This window comes from Orcinus orca, chromosome 15 (assembly GCF_937001465.1).
Source record: "Orcinus orca chromosome 15, mOrcOrc1.1, whole genome shotgun sequence".
NCBI classification, from domain to species: domain Eukaryota; kingdom Metazoa; phylum Chordata; class Mammalia; order Artiodactyla; family Delphinidae; genus Orcinus; species Orcinus orca.
In genome coordinates, this window is record NC_064573.1 from 75,299,598 (window position 1) to 75,319,176 (window position 19,579).

A 19,579-nucleotide genomic window follows, 5' to 3' on the forward strand; every position below is an offset into this window, starting at 1 on the left:
TGGTCACAAACCACCTAGCTGATCTCCCTGTGCTACGCGGCTGCTTCCCACTAGCTGTCCACTTTATGCTTGGTAGCGTATATATGTCCATGCCACTCTCTCACCTCATCACAGCCTACCCTTCCCCCTCCCCATACCCTCAAGTCCATGCTCTAGTAGGTCTGTGTCTTTATTCCCGTCTTACCCGTAGGTTCTTTATGACCTTTTTTTTTTTCTTAGATTCCATATATATGTACTTCCAGGTGTTTTGAGGACTAAGGGAATTATGCTTTTTTTTTTTTTAATCTCGTCTACACCTAACGTGGCTGAGGCACAGAGGTGTTAAGTAACTTGTCCAAAGTCACACAGCAGGTCAGTGGTCCGGCAGGATGCTCACTCAGCCTGGACCCAGTCTAACTGCAACACTTGATCCTACCGCCTCTATCATGGATGTTCAAGTACGTCATAAATGCCAATAGGTGTCAAAATGCAGAAGTCTTCATGGCTTAACAACTGGAAAATCATTTTAACACTATGGATTTATTCCTTTCATGTTAAGTGCGTTTCTTAAAGCTAAGGTTCCGATTTACCCTTGTAAGGACAACCATGCAAGTTCTCCATAAGGAGGATGCGTCCTCGCTTGCAGGGGGAGCTTCTGTGCAGCTTTGAAAGAGAAAGGTGAGCTCACTTTCTAAGTAGAGATCGCTGTGGTAGGCGTGGCTGCCCCGGGGGAGGGGGTGGTGCTGACAGCAGCTCCCAGAAGCCCTCAATTCAACCTTGAAGCAACCCAGCATCTCTGTCACCTGAGACCTTAAGAAGCACTTTCTATTATTGGGGTCATAAATAGGACAAGAACAGATACCAAAATGGGATCCTCCACAAGATGGATGGACATTTGTCAAACTTCTAAAAGCATCTTCCTGCCCAGACAGAGCAACAGATCAGGTGGGTTTATAGATTCTCCCTCTAACGTTTCACGATAGCAATCTTGGTTGTATCAAAGTTCTTTGGGGCGAGGGAGGGGCTGCTTTCCAATTCACTGGGCAGCCATCACGCAGTGCCGCCCTGTTTTACAAACCAAGAAAATTCTGGAGAAAAGCAGCCCCAGGTGTCACGTTACTCAGCTAAGAAACGGAGTCTGAAGGCAGAACAGCCTCTCGGGGCCTCCTCGCTATCTGGAATCGTCATTTGCACCTTGCAACCTCAGCAGTGCCCCCGATGAACTGAGCCCTGCTGGACCCAAGTTCATTATCAGCAGGATCTACTGTAACAGTTGTTGAAAATGGATCCTGCAGATGTGGGACAGCTGTTTGTACTTAGCCATTAAGTGTCCTTGCAATGCTGGCGGCCTCTGACAAAAGGGATGCCTCATAGAGAACAGTGCATCTCTCAAAGACTTCCTAAATCAGGCCCAGATGTCTACATGCAACTCACATTTCCCCATGAAGACTTTCTGGAGAACTAGGTTTTTCACTACGGTATAGGCAGTAGAATGTGCAAGCCAGGATGCACAACTCCTAGGGGAAAGATCCTAGTAGCAGCTGGGTGCTGGGAACTAGAGAAACACTCCTATTGCGGAAGTCAATCCTCAAAGCTATGACGTGGATAGCTACCTTCGCATCTGTAAAATGGGCATGCTAGTTTGCCTGAGGACACACGGCCGATGCCAGTACTGGTTGGTCAAGGGCTTTGGCATTCTAAACAGACTTCTATTTAGCCCCAAACATCAGTTCCTGTCTTTTCCTAGTAAGAGACTTTCCCATTGTTAGTTGTGTAGACATGATTACCCCAAACAGGGCAAGATCTTCTTGCAGCCAGGTGTGGCGACGTCACTAAAGTTCCAGCAAATGGGATATAGGTGGGATTGGTGAGCTCAGGTTCTAGGCTACGTTCTTAAAGGAGGCACCTTCACCTTCCTACTGGCTGGAATCCCGAGAGTGACTGGCGCCCCAGCAGCCACCTTGTAATGTGAGGTGACTCTAGGAACATATGCCTTGAACAGAGTCATAAGACTGAAGGAGGGTGGGTCCCTACATCATGCCAGCCCTTAGATGGGCTGCCTCTAGATTTTAATAGAGGAAAAACCAATTTGGTTAAGCCACTGTTCTTTTAGGTTTAGCAATCATTACTAGATGAACCAAGTACAAAGTAACATACCCCCTCCCTCTCACACGCACCGGCAAAAAGCAAAGGGTACCTGGCGGGTAGGTTTCCTTTGTGCCCCTGGCCAGCCACCTTCCATGATACTTCGTGGAGAGGCTTCCAGCAGGAGGTCACGAATGGATCTTGGCAACAGTTCTGAGCACGTGGAAAGGAGTTGAAAGGAAACAGTGTAGCCATCAAGTGTAGGTTATGGCTTAATCTCTCTCTAGCCAAGTTAAAAAAGGTCAGACCCAACTCCTGAGTTTTTATATCTTTTAGAAGCTGTTTGGGGTCTTGACAGTCCTTAACGTGCTCAAAAACAGACAGCTTTGGTGTCAAGCACTTCCATCTCGTCTAGATTTACAGAAGTCCTGTGAGGCAGGTGTTCCTTCCAGGTGAACCCGAGGCTCAGGGAAAGCTGTCACCTTGCCTAAGGTCATACAGCTCATGGTAGAGCCAGGCTTTCAACAACTACACTTGACCCCTAAGGTACAGCCAGTGGCTAAAGGCATAGCTAAGAGCAACCCCAGGCTCACCCACCCTGTCACCGACAACATTCTCTTGTCTCCAGCGGGTAAGTCCATTCCCTCTACGTGTCCGAGTCCTACATGGGAACAACACTTTGGGGTGTGCTTTTTCGGAAGTCCTTTTGTCAAGGGAGGCAAGGTTTTGGGAAAGAGGGTGTGAAACTGAGGCTCAGAAGTTTTCTTGGCTGTAAGCTTTCACTTAGGGGGACAACATAGGGCAGAGCGCTGCTTTACAAAGAACACAGCCAAGGGAATTCCCTGGAGGTCCAGTGGTTAGGACTCTGAGGTTCCACCGCAGGGGGCATGGGTTCGATCCCTGGTCGGGGAACTAACATCCCGCAAGCCACGCGATGTAGCTAAAACAAACACACACACAGAGCCAAGTCAGAAGTCAAGCTCCTGGAGTTTCTGGTTCCACGTCTCCATGGTCTGAATCTAATGACAAAACTAAAAAGGTCACGTAGCTCAGAAGGTCAAGGGTGTATCAGATACCATGCCAAGTGCTCTCAAATAGGTTATGTCATGAAGTCAGCATTTCCCTGGAGCCACTTGTGGGCCTGCCAGCCCTCTCAGAACTTAGACCAACTTCTAATTCTAGCGGCTAACCCCCAACCTCTGTCCCAAAACACAGGCACACCCCCCCTGGCTGTGTCAGGCCTTTGAGCAACCAGTTCGGATGGATGCTACCTCCCCATCTCCAGGGCATCCCAGGAAGAGGAAGGTACACTGCAAACCCCAAGTGACAGAGGCAGGAACAGGTACACAAGCTATCGGGAGACGTATGCCAGGTCTGGCCCGTGTCCTGCATATACATTCTCTTTCTATCTTTGCAACAGTTCTATAGGAGACTGACGTTTAAAGCAGTTAAGACCTTGCCCGAGGTCACGTGGCAAGTCAAACCCAGATTCAAGCTTTGACTTTTCAGAAAAAAAAATGAAGAACTCTATCAAAGAGGGGGTTCAGCCCCCAGAAGGTATTCAAGACTTTAGCATCCTCAGAAATAGGGCTATAGGAGTGCTGGCATGAGGGATGGGCTGGAACATGGCCACTGGAAAAAGTCTCGGCTTCCAGGGCCTGCCCTTTCAGCCCAAGTGCCTACTTAGATTAGGCCCCGACATGCCTCGGGGGGAAATTACAAGTAAGTGTTCAATTTCTCCTTCCACAGCAGCTCGGGGCTGGGAAATTATTTCTCCCCAGCAGCCTTTCCACACCCACAGCTGTGGCTCCTCTGACTGTCAGTGCGTTGCCAACAGGTTGGAAATGAATGTATTTCCTGCGCGCGGCTGTCAGGGAGGACGCACGTGTGCTCTCCCCGCACTCCGGCGCTGGTTCTTTCGCGGGGACCCCACCAGCAAACCTGGGAGCATGTGAACACCCAGCTGATATGCTAAGCATTGTCTAGGGTTTCTGAGGATGCTGAAAGGGGGAGTGAGGGGGCCCGAAAGTGGAGGGGAAGTCTGGTTGACCTCCACTGCGCCTCTCCGCTTTATAAAGCAGGGCGGGAAGGGCTGGGAGCTGGAAGCGTGCACTGGAGGAGGGATAGCTCCACCCGATTTTTAGCCGTCCCTCTGCCCCGAGGGTGTGCGGAGAGCTGGATAATTGCACACCTCTTGGCTAGGACTTCCTACACCATCCAAGTTTGTTTCCTTTATCACTTCCGCTCCTGCATAAGTTGGATCTCACAGGGTGTTAGGGGCAGGGGGTGAGGGGGACGGGATGGGGGGGCAATTCATCCCAAAGTTTACTCTTCTGTCCGGTGACGCTTCCAACAGCTTAAGCCATTTGAAGGGATCCAGTCGGCTGCCACGGGGCCCAGACGATAGGTCTCCTTTCAAAATCTCCTTTCCTTCTCCAGTCCAAGTCCTACACGCTGCAAGTTTTGTTTAGTTATTGCTTTGCCCCAGGAAACTCTTGCTGTCGTCCTGCCGTTGAGTTTCAGGGGCCAGGAAGCTCTTCCGGGTTCCCATGTCATTCTGTTCTTGACCCTCAAAGCATTTGATTATTTACACTGATCCGTCTCCCTGTAGATTGCACTCGGTGGTGGCAATGGCACGGTGGTTGCTCAATTGCTGACGTGAGTCCTGGTTACCAGGAACCGTAAAGGCCCGCATTTCAGCCTGGCCAACGTTGAGGTAGGTCGTTTTCCTGTTTACAGGCGAACCAGACCCAGAAGTTAACTCACTCCAAGCATACAGATACTAGAAGGCAGAATGGCATTAGAGGGGGTCCTAGATCATAAGATCCATCCATTAGCCGTGTTCCTTTATGGGGAACTCTGCTCAGTGAAGAATCGGGCAACTGTGGAGCATCTAACAGCTAAAAGATGGTCCCAAGACCGCTTCCCGTCAATGATAGTAGTGTTCTTGTTGGAAGGTTTCCCGCAGCATTTCTAACTCCAAGCATCACTCCTAGAAGAGTCGTTTTTGTACTCATCCCTGGAGGCATCATCCTCAAAACATGAGTTTTCATAAGGACGTTGGCAAGACGACTTACAAAAATAAGGTCCATAATTCACGTCTCCAGGTCTGCATTCACAGCTGAGTCCGAGCACACTCATGTATCTGTTTCAGTGATGTTACCCACCCCACCGTTTATCCAGCGGCATATTGAACATTAAATCTTAAGGCTTAGGTAAAACCGGTCTGAAAAATTCAGTGACGTCAATTGATTTAAGACAGCTTTAACGTTTTAGCTAGCAAAGGAGTATTTTAGAAGCAAACCTCTAGCTAATAAACGAGTTTTCTCCTCCCTCAACAGAGCAGATCTGAATCCTCAGGGCTCCACTGACGTTGCTCGTGGGGAAGTATAGATCTGACATTCTATTTACGGGCGACTTAGTTTGGGGTTAGACCGCTGGGCCCTAGAGACTCAGATTTCTTGAAATAAGTGGCCATCAGTAGAAGCTGTCATGTTGGCCCACCTCATGGTTTTGCTTCTTCAGATGGAGTCGCCACCCTTCCAAGAGTTACACCATGTCCCAGGAGGGCAGTTTTTGGGGCCGCCTCTCCCAAGCTCCTAGCCCTCTGCTTGTCTTAGCAACAAATCCAGGCATCTGAAGGAGATGGGCAGAAGAGAGCAAAATCTGGAACTCATTTGTCCAATTCCTCTTTCTAGCCCTCAGTTTTAGGAGAAGCCAATTCGGAGCCCCCAGCTCCTGTTGGGCGGTAATACGTTACTGACCAGGGTTGTAGGCCTTCCCCAGTCAATAGAAATTGATCAGAGGCCAGACAAGAAATTCAGGCGAGGCTTTATCGGGGCCCCCGCTGTAGCAGGGGAGGAGCGAGAACAAAGAGGTCCCCTGGCTTGCTCGCTCCCCGAGGCAGGGGCAAGCTTGTTCCTTATATGGGGTGAGGGTAGGGGTGTGTCCAGGGGTCTGGCCGGAGGGACGGCTTAGGCGGTTTGCCCACCCGTTGAGTGGTCTTGTGTGCAGGGGGCACGCTCAGCACCTTCTTTTGCTCCTGACACCCTGTTTTTGCTCCAGGCTCTTCAAAAGGGGCAGCTGGGTTTTTTGGTCTCTTTGTAACTCTTGGGTCAAGAATTTGCCCCAACTGCACATGCACGCAGTTATTTTTAGTCCCATACAGTTTCTTTGTATTTTGTTGCTCAGGGAGAGGTGTGTCCAGGTGCAAGAATTGCAGCACTGCAGCAAAGGGTCCCAGGTCCCGGGCTGTCTCACTTCTGCAGTTACAGCCGCGGCTGGAGAGGACTCCCAGGGGCAGCAGCAGCTCGCGCTGTTAGTCTGAGTGCTCTACCTTTCCTTGTTAGCGTCCTTAACTCCCCTCACACCCCTCCACGTGATCTGTTCACTAAGCTGTCTTCAATGAAACCCTTTGGATGTACCAGCTGCTTCTCGCCAGGATCCGAAGTGACACACCTACTCGGGACCGGCTACATCATCTGCCCGGCCTGGTGCAAAGCAAACACATGGGCCTCTTGTGCCAACATTAAGAATTTCAGGGGACTTCCCTGGTGGCACAGTGGTTAAGAATCCGCCTGCCAGTGCAGGGGACATGGGTTCGAGCCCTGGTCCTGGAAGATCCCACATACTGCAGAGCAGCTAAGCCCATGTGCCACAACTACTGAGCCTGCGCTCTAGAGCCCACGAGCCACAACTACTGAAGCCCGTGCGCCTAGAGCCCGTGCTCCACAACAAGAGAAGCCACCACAATGAGAAGCCTGTGCACCACAACAAAGAGTAGCCCTGCTAGACGCAACTAGAGAAAGCCCGCGCGCAGCAACGAAGACCCAATGCAGCCAAAAATAAATAATTTATATAAAAAGAATTTCAAGTCTTCCTACATCAAGTGTTAATATAAGGACAGGGCTCTAAGCATTGGGTGCTTTGGAGCTCCCAAGGTGTGTGCACTCATCTGCTTAAACAGGAGGGATTTTCCCTGCCACGCCAAGGCTACACAAGCTGCAGGGAGGGACGGTTAAAGGCCCCACCGTGGCTTTTCGGCAGATTTCCCTACTTGACATGCAGTTGTCCCTCCTTGAGTAAGAGGATGGCACTTGCCCAGGTAGGACAGCAAGCAGGGGGAACACCAGCAGCGGACTCCTAATTCAAGAGGGGTTGGAGACGCAGATCCTGCTGTGCTCCTGTCACAAGAGGGCGATCTGCCAAGGTCACTGGCCCTGAAGACGTCGGTAGCAACAGCTGATGAGAATCCGAGATGCGAGCTCTCGCTCAGTATCTGCCCTGTCCTATGCTGAACACTTAAACGCCTTCCAAGTTTGTCTAAACTAAATGGGTAACTGCATTTCAGAGATGGGAAGACCAAGGCACATCACTTCCCATCTGTGTACCTAAGTTCACACAGGCAGTGGAAGTGAGCCGTGACCTTTGAATGGCTCCCCAATAAGAGTGTTTATTTAAAACTTATGGTTACCAGGGGGTAAGGGGGGAGGGATAAATTGGAAGATTGGGACTGACATATACACACTAGTATATACAAGATAGATAACTAATAAGGACCTACCGTATAGCACAGGGAACTCTACTCAATACTCCAATGGCCTACATTACATTCTTTTCCTATGGGAAAAGAATCTAAAAACGAGTGGATATATGTATAACTGAGTCACTTTGCTGTAACCTGAAACTAATACAACATTGTAAATCAACTATATTCCAGTAAAAGTTAAAAAATAAAATAAATAGCAAATTATCTTTTAAAAAAGAGTGGTTAACTGCAATTACGTGCCACTTTGAGCCAGGATTTCATGCACTTCTAATCTTCACATCTCAGATGACAGTATTGTGGCAGCTTTGAAACCATGACTTTGAAATCTGTATCTACTGGAAACTTAGTTGGCGGATGGCCACACCTGCTGAAGTCAAAGAGCCATAACTGCATTTGAACAAGACCAGGCTCCCTGTGAGCTGGCCTGCAGCTCCCGCCCGTGACTGCACTGCAGGGACACTCAGGTGAGCCTTTCCTGGAGAGTCACTGGTGACTATGGCTCAAGGACTCCCCCCTGGCCTTGCTGAACTCTCAGGTTGCCCAGCAGTTGATTTCCACTCCCTTTTATCACTGGGGTGGGACGGGCCTGAGGGTCAGACTCTTATCGACATCTGAGGTCCCCCCAGCTCTCCCCATTTCCCCTCACAGGCGCCTCTCCTAAAAAAAAAAAAAATCCCTTGCAAGTCTAATCCTGCACTAGCGTCTCTTTCTCAGAGGACCTAGATTAACACAAGAACTTATGTCCATTTTAGAAGAGGTGTAAAAGGCTCAGAGAGGTTAGGCGTTTGCCCAAGGTCACACAGCAAAACGATAGTTGAACCTAGAGTTTCAGACTCTAGAGCCTGTGGATTTTCGTTGTTCTAGTCAAAGCAATTTTGATTTTGCCCAAAACCATCCAGGCAGAAGTCTTTGCTATTGGGTTGGCCAAAAAGTTCGTTCAGTTAGTGAATTCGTTGTTCAATAAAGTTCTTCGTGAAAATGAAAAATGTCTTTTAGTTTTACTTAAAACCGAACACTAAAACAATACAACTGACAAGATTTCTCAGTCTCCTGGGCATTGGGAAACTAGCAAGTCAACTTCTAGAACTTAGGGCACTTTTGTTTACCAAGAGTTATAACTCAAGGGAATCACCTACAAAGGTCACCCTTCACTTTTTTTTTTTTTTTTTTGCGGTACACGGGCCTCTCACTGTTGTGGCCTCTCCCGTTGCGGCACACAGGCTCCGGACGCGCAGGCTCAGCGGCCATGGCTCACGGGCGCAGCCTCTCCGCGGCATGTGGGATCTTCTCGGACCAGGGCACGAACCCGCGTCCCCTGCATCGGCAGGAGGACTCTCAACCACTGTGCCACCAGGGAAGCCCCACCCTTCACTTTTTGACTGGATTCTCAGGTGTGTTCTGAAACCAGCCTGCCCAGTGAGGCAAATGCTTCTTTAAGAATCTGTTTGGTGGCCATCAGCCTATATTCACCCGCCTATTATGAAACTAGGGAACAGTGCATAGAGAAAATAATACACAGCCCAGATTTCTGCCTCCATGTTTTTTTTTTAATTGGAGTGTAGTTGCTTTACAATGTTGTTGGTTTCTGCTGTACAATGAAGTGAATCAGCTGTATGTATACATATATCCTCTCCCTCTTGGAGCTCCCTCCCACTCCCCCCTCCATCCCACCCATCTAGGTCATCACAGAGCACCGAGCTGAGCTCCCTGTGCCATACAGCAGCTTCCCACCAGCGATCTATTTTACACATGGTAGTGTATATATGTTAATCCTAACTCCCAATTTGTCCCATCCTCCCCTTCCCCCCATGTCCACATGTCCGTTCTCTACGTCCTCATCTCTATTCCTGCCCTGCAAATAGGTTAATAGGTACCATTTTTCTAGATTCCACGTATACGCGTTAATGTACAATATTTGTTTTTCTCTTTGACCCACTTCACTCTGTGTAATTCAAAAGGACACATGTACCCCAATGTCCACTGCAGCACTATTTACAATAGCCAGGATATGGAAACAACCTAAATGTCCATCGACAGATGAATAAAGATGTGGTAAATATATACGATGGAATATTACTCAGCCATCAAAAGGAACGAAATTGGGTCATCTGTAGAGATGTGGATGGATCTCCATAGATCTTTCATGGCCACAGGTGCAACTGTGGATTTTTTTAGCTTGTACAGAAGGTCTAAGTGTCAGGGTCAGAGACAAGGGGTTTGAACTAGAAAGATCTAAAGTTTAGTGGTTTTTCCCAGCTCTTGTGTTCCAGAAGGGTAGTTAAACATTGCATCTCATTGCATGTTAAAAAATCATAGCCTGAATGACTATCTTTCCTCCAAGCCCGCTATGGAAAGTCCAAACAAGATTCCACTTAGAAGGAAGCAAGATATATCTATGCAGCAATGCAGGATGATCACCAGAAATAACTAAGTGAAGAGACCAATGTGCAGGTGGAATTTGTAGCTTGTTCCTACTTATATGTAGGAAGGGATCTTCCGGTACAAGGAAGATTTCAGGATATTTCTATCTCAGCAGTGCAGGCTAGGAGAAGAATTTCATTATGCAACACTGCTTTGGGAAGTTTACCATGCATGTCTATTACCTTGACAGGGTTTAAGGAATTAAAGTTTTTCCTAATAAATACTAGGATGCGTTTGGGCCATTCAACCTTCAAGTATTTCCAAGTATGTAATTGCCGAGTGTCTAATACTGGCCAGAGTCGACCAGAACCCATCACCCTCCTGACACTGAAAGAGCCCTCCATTCTCATGCTTTGGGATGCGCACATTTACCTGGGCTTGAGTGGGGTTTCCAACCGGCTATTGGCCCTGCTCTGGGTCTAAACATCCTGTGTTCATTTGCCATCTCACAGTTGCAGCCGTTTCCAAGGGATTAGGACTCTCACCTTTGGACCTTCTCACACCCTGCTAGGTGTGTTCTAATCATCACAGCAGGCCCCGGCTGTCATGCCTCATTACTTAAATATATTATCATGACCTGGCCTTGGCCAGTATGGTGGGATTAAAGCAATAAAACTATATGGACAAGTGGCCAGCATTAGGCCTGTTCTTACCCAGAAGTGCCGTGGGTAATGGCACACAGCTGCCGCTCCAGGCACCAGGCCTCCCACCCCCCACTTCCTCTCTGCACAGCCCCTGCCCAGTTGCAAGGCAGCTGCTTCTGCCCTCTATCAGCGGGACATTGGATTGGTCCAGCTCCGAGAGCCCTTGGCAACTAAGATCCTCAAGATGGAGACGTGTTACTTAGCAACGCACAAGCTTGGGCTTCTCCAACTCCCAAAGGTCCTAGGGAGAGCGCATCTATTCTTATTACTATAGCTACCACTTGTATAAGCAGCATAGTAGCTTCCTTGCATACCTACTTACTTCTAACAGCTCTGCGAAGCATAGATTCATCCTTTTTCTAACAGCTCTGTGAAGGATAGATCAGTCCTACTTTTTAAAAGGGGGTGAGGGAGGAGTATGGCATTGCTCAAAAGGTCGCGATATTCACATTGCATCATATAGCTAGTCAAGGCAGAGCTAAGACTTAAACACGGGTTCACCTAAAGTCCCTGCTGTCAGCAATTACTCCACCCACTCCCTGCTCTTAGTTGGCCCCTCAGTGCACTGATGTAACATGAGTTTCACGTGTTCTTGCATCAGGTGACTTCTCGTTTGGGCTTTATGGCGTCTGCAGATCTATAGCATTCATGCCTAAAGTGGCAGAAGTGTTTCGATTTTACTTTTAATATAACTCATTGCTGTGCTAGGAATAGCAATGTTGGCTCCCACTTTTGTGGGATGCTAGCGCTCTGGAAGAATTTAGGAAAGGCACGATGGCGTTTGGCTAAGGCGGCCATCAATTATAGTCAGGTGTGAGCAGTGTGTAGGGTGACCGATCATTTCCGCTCGCCTGAGATGTGGACTGTCAACACTGGGTGAGTCACAACAGGGACGATCGCTCACGCTGCATGTGATCCGGAGTCGTGAGAGAAGGGGAAAGAGCGGTCAGGATAAAGATGGAAGAATGACTATTTCAAGGGCAGGCATCCTGGCCCATTACTGGACATGTACCACATAGGTAAGAAGATCGGTAACTTATAAGGAAAAGCTAGAATAGAATCTGTAGCACCCCTACCTGTTCTAGCTCTTCACCTCAGCCTCCTTTAGTCACCATCAGAAGCCCAGGACCTCGGATGAACACCGCACATGGCTATGAACCAAGATGCGGCGCTGTTGAGTGAGTGAAGTATGCTTGGTACTTGGATACAAACTCAGAATACTCCTAAATGTCCCTCAGTTATGGTACATCCGTGGCTATAGCATTTAACAGAGGAGACCTCTGACGAGATTAGTTAACTTGATATAGAGTTTATGAAATTGATTAGAGATTGTAGATTAAATTTCCTCATTGTGATCATTGTATTGTGGCAGAAGAGATCATACTTATTTTTAGGAATTGCACACAAGGATATTTTAGAGTAAATGGACATATAGGGCTCCAGTTTCCTCTGATGGCTCCGAGAAAAAAACTTCAGAGAATATAAAGCAAGTGGGACAAACTATAAACAGTTTGTGAATCAGGGTAAAGGGTACCTGTGAATTCTGTTATGTTCTTACAGCCTTTCTGTAAGCTTGACATGTATCAAAATTGCAAAGAACAAGCTGCGCGTTAGTTATAGCAGAATCCCATTTTTTGCTTCATGCTAACAGGAACTCTAAGGAGAAAGTCGTTATGGATTTTTAGCTTTTAGCCGTGGTTGACTCAAGAATGAAGATTCTCTGAGACCAACTTTCCATGTTATGAATTGAACTGTCTAGAATACATGAGCTGTACAAATAAGGTTTTTTTTTGTTTTGTTTTGTTTTGTTTTGTTAAAGGAAGCACAATGAAACCCCACCCTTTAAGATACCAGTCACAAACTCAGGTCTCAGACTTGGGATCACAACCTTAGATTCTACCTTGTGATCCAAGGCCTGTGCTCGAGAAACTCAAGGGCTGCCTGGAGGAGTTTCATCCACTTTCCTAAAGTTTGGGACTTGGCCAGTTGCTCACTCTGGACCAGTGGGCTACATCCTCGGACTCAGTTCCCAGGAGGACTCTTTCCAGAAGTTCTTGGTCTTGTGTTGACAAAACCACTTACTGTCACTTACAGGAACCCAACTCATAGCAAACACAAGGCAGGCAGCATCAAATAAGAGCACAGGCTTGGAATCCAGTGGACCTGGCACTCCGTGCTGCTTCTGCCATTTCCTCCCTGAGCTCAAGAGCACAAGCTGGTTTTCTCCACTGTAAAATGGAGATATTAAAACCCACCTTGGGCTTCCCTGGTGGCGCCGTGGTTGAGAGTCCGCCTGCCGATGCAGGGGACACGGGTTCATGCCCCGGTCTGGGAAGATCCCACATGCCGCGGAGCGGCTGGGCCCGTGAGCCATGACTGCTGAGCCTGCGCGTCCAGAGCCTGTGCTCCGCAACGGGAGAGGCCACAGCAGTGAGAGGCCTGCATACCGAAAAAAAAAAAAAAAAAAAACCCCACCTCATGTCTTCTGGATTACAGAGACAAGACACCAGCTCAATGCGTACCATGTAATAGTAGTGGTGATTACCAATATTGGGGTACCTGTGGGTCTTGGCTGCTGGCATCAGGATGGCCTTTCTCCTTCTGAGTGGGCTTGAGTTTAACTTAAAACTACTATCAGTCTCTGTAGACTACGCTTTGCTTTTGGCCAACAGGAAGCTTGGGACCAAGTTTGTAGCCCTTGCTGACAGTGTCCACAGGAGCATTTATGAGTGCTTCACGTACCCCAGATTAGTGTGTTTTACCTTGACTCCACACACTTATTTTGAATGTTTTTCCAGCAGAGCAACAGTGCATCGATGTATTGGAAGCGCTTGCCAAAGTCTGAAGCAATAGCTGGACATCTCCCACACTTCACCATTCCCGATCCCCTACAGGTTTGGTCACTGGTTACAGCCTGGCGTGTGTGTTTTCATAGCTTTCGCTAGTTTCACAAGCCATAAAAATATATCTGAGTTTGGATTTATAACAAAGGAAACATACTGAATGTTTGGAAACCCAATGCTCAACAGACAGAAGGTCTGGTAGAACCGTTGATTACTAGAAAAGTAGACCCAGCCCATCCCGAGCTGACACTACCAAACTGGTTACGTTCCAGAGCCTGTAGGTAGATAGAGAATCCAACCAGAAGTCCACAGACACGAGATGAACTCCCACCATGCATGTCTCCGGTTGAGTGGCTTAGCTTCTGAGCATGTTTACATCTATAAAACTATCACTGAACACCCCAGCCTGAGGTTATCATGAATCTCAAAGGAGGTAACGTTTTAAGAGCTAAGACAGTCCGGTCTGTACCAAGAACCGTACCAGCAGACCCTTGGGTAGGGGTTCCCAGTAAGGAACACAAATGGAAAAGGTTGGTCTACCCAACTTGACTGGAGAGATTTAACACAAGAAAATAAGCTGGAAAAACATCTCAGACACAGATGCGAAAGACTGCAGAAAATGTTCTATTAGGAGAGAAATAGAAACCACATTGTCGGAGTTGTTTTAAAACGAGCAGCCTAGAGAACATTGTGGAAGCTCACACAGGGCCCTGGGAGCAGGGGGTGTGGGGCGGTGGGCAGGGCCCCCGGTCACCTGATCAGCCTCTCCCAACCCTTATGCTGCTTTCAGAAACTCACAGTGGTGCTTAGAATTAAGTCAGGTGGTGTGTTCAAACCATTAGCCTTGTTCATGGAGAGGTGAAGTATTAACTAAGACATCCCTACCTGTCATGGGGGTTCATAGCCATCCATCGGGGAATTAAGAACGTTCAAAGCGCAGACCAAACTCTTGAGCCAGGTTGACTTGGAACTTGAGTAGGGGTGGGGTGGAAGTGGGAGGGTGGCCAATGCCCCAGTCCTTAGCCTAAGATCTGGACATCACTCAAGAAGTTCTCATTGGCCAGACCTTCCTATTTGAGGAGCTGTCGATTTCAGAGAACTTCACTGCCCCCGAGTCGGTTCCGTGACTCACCCCCAGAGGCTGTTTGCTTTCTACACCGCACTGCTGCTACCACCACCGCTGTCGTCTGTTTTTCTGGCCTCTTCGTGTGGGCTCTCCCACCCACTCTCCACTTCAGATGGGCCTCCTTCCAGCCCTTCCTGCTCTGTCTAAAGTCCTCCCTCCCCACCATCTGCTGGTTAAGCCCTCCGCATCCTTCCATGGCAGCTCAAGGGTACCTCCCATAGTTCTGAGAATCCTCATAGGTCAGACCCCCTGCTCATACGCCCCTTAGCACTACAGGCCTATCCTTCACAGACTTATCATAGTTATAGCTTGGGATCTGTCCATTTCCCACGAATATGTACGTGCCGAGAAGGCAAATACCCATGACCCAGTGAGCGCACAGTATGCTCAAATTGAACAAATGATTATTATGCAAATGTCAGAAGATTCAACTTCTAGTCTCAAGGCTGCCATTAAGTTTTTTGTTTTAAACCAGGACAGTCCCTGTAGGGTGATAGAAATGAGTGTCTTTCTATGTAACTTTGGGCTCCAGGTGGGTTTCTCACGCCTAGGCTTCAATTTCCTAACTCTGAAGAGTCTGAGATGGCGGCATGCAAAATCTCATGCCATTAGACCAGGGACGTAGGAATAGTTACTGCCGTCTACCCTACCCACTCCTCCCACAAGGGCTCAAAGGAAGCTAGGTGCCCCGAACAGGTGATATAAGGCAAAGCAATACAAGAAGGGCCAGGACTCAAAAGCTTCAGTACACAAATCCAACGCTGAGTTGGAACACTGAATGGTATTTTCCTTAAACTCACTTTAGACCACAGTGGCTACTGTTCTTATTCAGTCTGTGATCCGATCCCTATTTTGAGAGCAAAGAATGAGCGAATGCCAATGGCTTGCACAGGGAAAGATGGAATCCAAGATCTTCTTCCCAGGGAGATTTCATGGCCCACGAAGCTTCGCTCGCCAAGCAGGGAGGGCTGGGAATGAGATGAATGTCTGCGGACGAGCTTGAGAGCTGAGTAAAGGCGAGCCAAGGGCAAGACTGCCCTTAGGACTCCCGTCTCGAAAGAAGGTAGAGCTTCGTACAGCGGGATGACTAGGGAGACCAAAGGGCACTGACCGGAGGAAGAAAAGTCAGGTATGTGGAAGGGAGACTCCAAGTGGCGGCGCTGGTGCTTCTGACCTGGGCTTTTGCCCTTGGAGCCTGGTTCTTCCAGCTGCAGAATTCAGAGTATTCAACAAGAAGGTTGCTTGGGGCTATCCTAGCCCGGCCTCTATAAGCTGCTTCCTGTCACACTGGAAACATCCTCATCCTTTTCCTCATTAAAGGAAAGCCCTTCATGTTCCAGCACGAGCACCTCTTGTCTACCGTCCTCAGAGCTAACTAGCTGGCTCGTGACCCACAGTCATGATGCGTCACTAGTGTTCTTTTACGGCTCCAGGATCCAATCCAGGGCACCATGTTGCATCTCACTGTCACGTCTCCATCCCCTCCAACCTTTTGGTTGTTTCTCTTTTCCTTCCCCAAATCCCCAAAGAATTTAAGAGGTATCACTAGGCTCATAAGGATGAACAAGTCAGTGGAGAATGGGAAACTTCCAGAAAAGGAGATGTAGGAATGGCATACCCACCTTGAAGAGTGGGGAAAGCCAAAACTGGTGTCTGCAAAGAGACATACGAGATGGACCGATCCACTCAGTAGGGACTGCAGCCCCCGCTCCTGGGAAGGTGGGACAGAATAACTGCTCTATAGTCACAGACTCAACCATATACTCAGTCCTCTACCTCCACCACAGAGACCTGTACCCAATGAGGATGCAGTCTATTCTCCAGATGGAGTTTCAGCCAGGCGCTAGAACTCAAGACACGGCGAGGAGCTCAATGCAGAAGCAAGGAGCTACAAACTTAAGCTGAGGGACTCTGTCCGTGCTCCCAGAACCCTCTCCCGGGTCACGCTTTAATCTCCACCGCCTGGTTAGCCTGCTTCCTCGATCTAACTGTCAGCTCTTCACTCCATTTGGACTCCGTAGATGCCGCCTACGAGAGCTGGAGGTATCTTGTACGTTGAAGCACAGCCTTCATACACCTGAATTTGAATTTCACTTTCTTACTTGTGGGTTGACCTTGCGAAGTTCATCTGTACCATGAGGATTTCCACCACCTACCTGGAGACTGAGGCAGATGAGCTCATAGTGTAAGCACCTGGAGATCGTCATGGACATTCAGGGGGTCATTGCAGAAAATTACTTAAGTGCACAGGGTGAGAGTTGCCACCTTGAGCGACCAACATGCTTTTTGCGTTTCACCCTCACGTGTGTCTAGCCTAGATGTGACACTGACTATAGACTCATTGACAGATGCTCTAACACAAGACTTCAGGACACTCGCTGAATTTCAATGCATAACGCAGTTCTAGAGGGCCAAAGGCAACAATGTTGAGTTTGCTTAAGGTACCAGGTGGTGTGGTACTTCGCAACGGTGGTGGCACACCCCAGCGACACTGAAGTCTGCACGTGAAGCCAGGAGATCTGCCTGGGATTAAAACTGTGGTTCAACCATAGTCAGATAATTGCATGCTGTCTATTGTAGCACAAAATGCCTTTGATATTGAATATCCATAAGTTGGTAGGTGAATATCTATAATAGGTGGGTAGGTGTTACCCTTTGAAAGGTACAAAGTGTCTAGTTTTCAGTGAGAGTGCAGTAAGTGTGGACTTGCAGAAAGGGGCCCCCTTCTTTGTTTCTTTCACTGGAGCCCCTCAAGTATCTTTGCCTTTATGTTTCTTGTTTTAATGCTTTTATCCCGTTCTTCCCATAGGTGTCTGGTAAAGCTCAGATATATTATAAGTCTGGGTCAATCACAATTCCTTGTGATGGTAGGGTCAAACCGCTCTCCAGCCCTTCACAATACATCCTAAATACACACAGTATTCAGAAGACACCCCCTGTCAAATGGGGTCAGGGATGGCCAAGAAAGGAAGTTGTTCAAAGTCATACAGAGACAGGAATAGTAGTACTCAGGCTTGAATCTTAGCTCAACATTTATGAACAGGTGGAGAAAAAGCAGCATCTTATCACCATAGAAACACGGCCTGGTACGTGGTTGGTGCTCTTGTGTTGAACAGAACAGTGCTAGATGCCAAGTGTCTGTCTGGGACTAGAGATATGTCACCCCCTGAAAAGAATTTCCAGACCAAACTGCTACCCCACAGCAAGGACCCCAGGGGAGGTCTTTCAGATTAGATTGACATCTTGTTTTTTGGTTTCACCGGCTCTCCTGAAGCTGTCCATCCCCTGCCCCCCTCCTGTTCTGTTATCAGCCTTGAGTTGGGGGCTGATATTAAAAGGGCTCTGATAAAGTTCCCTAAGTGTCAGCAAGCTGTAAACATTCCCACTGATGCCATTTGATTAACCTGCTGAGAAAATGCCTGAAGAAGGTCCTGGCTTGTCACTGAGAGACAGGCAACGGTGCCACACAGAGAGCTGTTGAAAAGCAAGTTGGTTGGGGCCAGCACAGTGGAGTTATATAAAGCACTTGGCCCCAAGACAGAGGCCTCTGCAGCACCGCGTGTGCAGTCTGCCAGGTTGGCTGTGGGTTTATGGTTTGATAGACATATGCGATGGGGATGCATTCATAGCGCAGATAAGTTAATGACCTATTAGTGGTGAGCAGGGATAGAGATAAAGCCGTTGTGCAAACCCTGTCCCACATTCCAAAGCCACAGGCAATTTGGTTTAACGCCCTGGTTATAGCCCATCCAAAGAGCTTCCCTATTAGGTTACAGTTTCTAGATGCCCATCTATTTAGAGGGTATAGGATGAGCTAGAGGGAACAAGGATTAACCATTTGTGGAACTCACAGAACCTTTAACCATCACCTGAACCAACTTACTCAGGTAAAAGGAGTCTAAATAGTAAACCAAATTCAACTTTTTCTCCTAACGTAAAACACGCCTCATCCAAACATTACCTTGCAAGGAATTCTGCTTAGAAATAGACTTGGCATATTCGCATGTATGTGACTTAGGGAGACTTTAGTCATTGGCTTAGGATACATCAATGGGCAGGGCGGAAGGGATTGTGCTGGAACAATTAAGTGAAATTTTAAGAGCTTGCCATAAGATGACAGTATTGGTTTGAATGTTCCAGATACCTTATTATCAAAAGGATTCCAACTTCCTGGACAACTGCCCGGTTGGTCTGCCCTTGGCTCCAATGAAGAGAGTATATTTGCAGTGGGGTGTATATTGTCCTTTTTGGAAGGCAATTTGGCAACAGCTAGTAAGACTTACTTATGTACAACACATTCTAGCAGTCCCACTTTTGGGATTCCATCCCGTCGTAATAAGTGAAGCACCAGTTCACAAAGACAGACGTGCGACAATGTTTATTCAGCATTATTTAGGGACCTCCAGAGCAGGAAAGGAGCTCCCTAGTTTGGTGAATGGGTGAGTTCGTTATGGCCTATTAGGCACTGCTGAAGGAACTGAGCCACAGTCCCTGGACTTAGATTTTTCAAACATGTGTTAGGAAAGCAACTCAACCATGTTGTCTACGAGAAACTCACTTTTCAGATTAAGATGAAAAGTAACGGGATGAAGCTATACCATGCTGACCCTAAGAAAGGTGGAGTAGCTCTTTCAAAGAGAAAGATTCTCAGCAAGTTAAAGGATGAAGAAGAACGCAACAAAGTTAAGGGGTCAACTCTAACGACCTGTGTATTCATATAACGTCAAAACGTGAAGCACAGCGACGTAGCCATTTTCTCTTTGCAGTTCTTTCTAGTTGGTGACTTTGACGGCCCTCTATCAGTGATTGACAGGCCCAGCAGGGCAGGAAAGTCAGTAAAGCTAGTTGAACTAACCAGCACCACTCCACCACATCTAAAGGAAAAAGTACTCTATAAATGTTCAACAGTACTAATACTTTCCTCCAAGTTCAC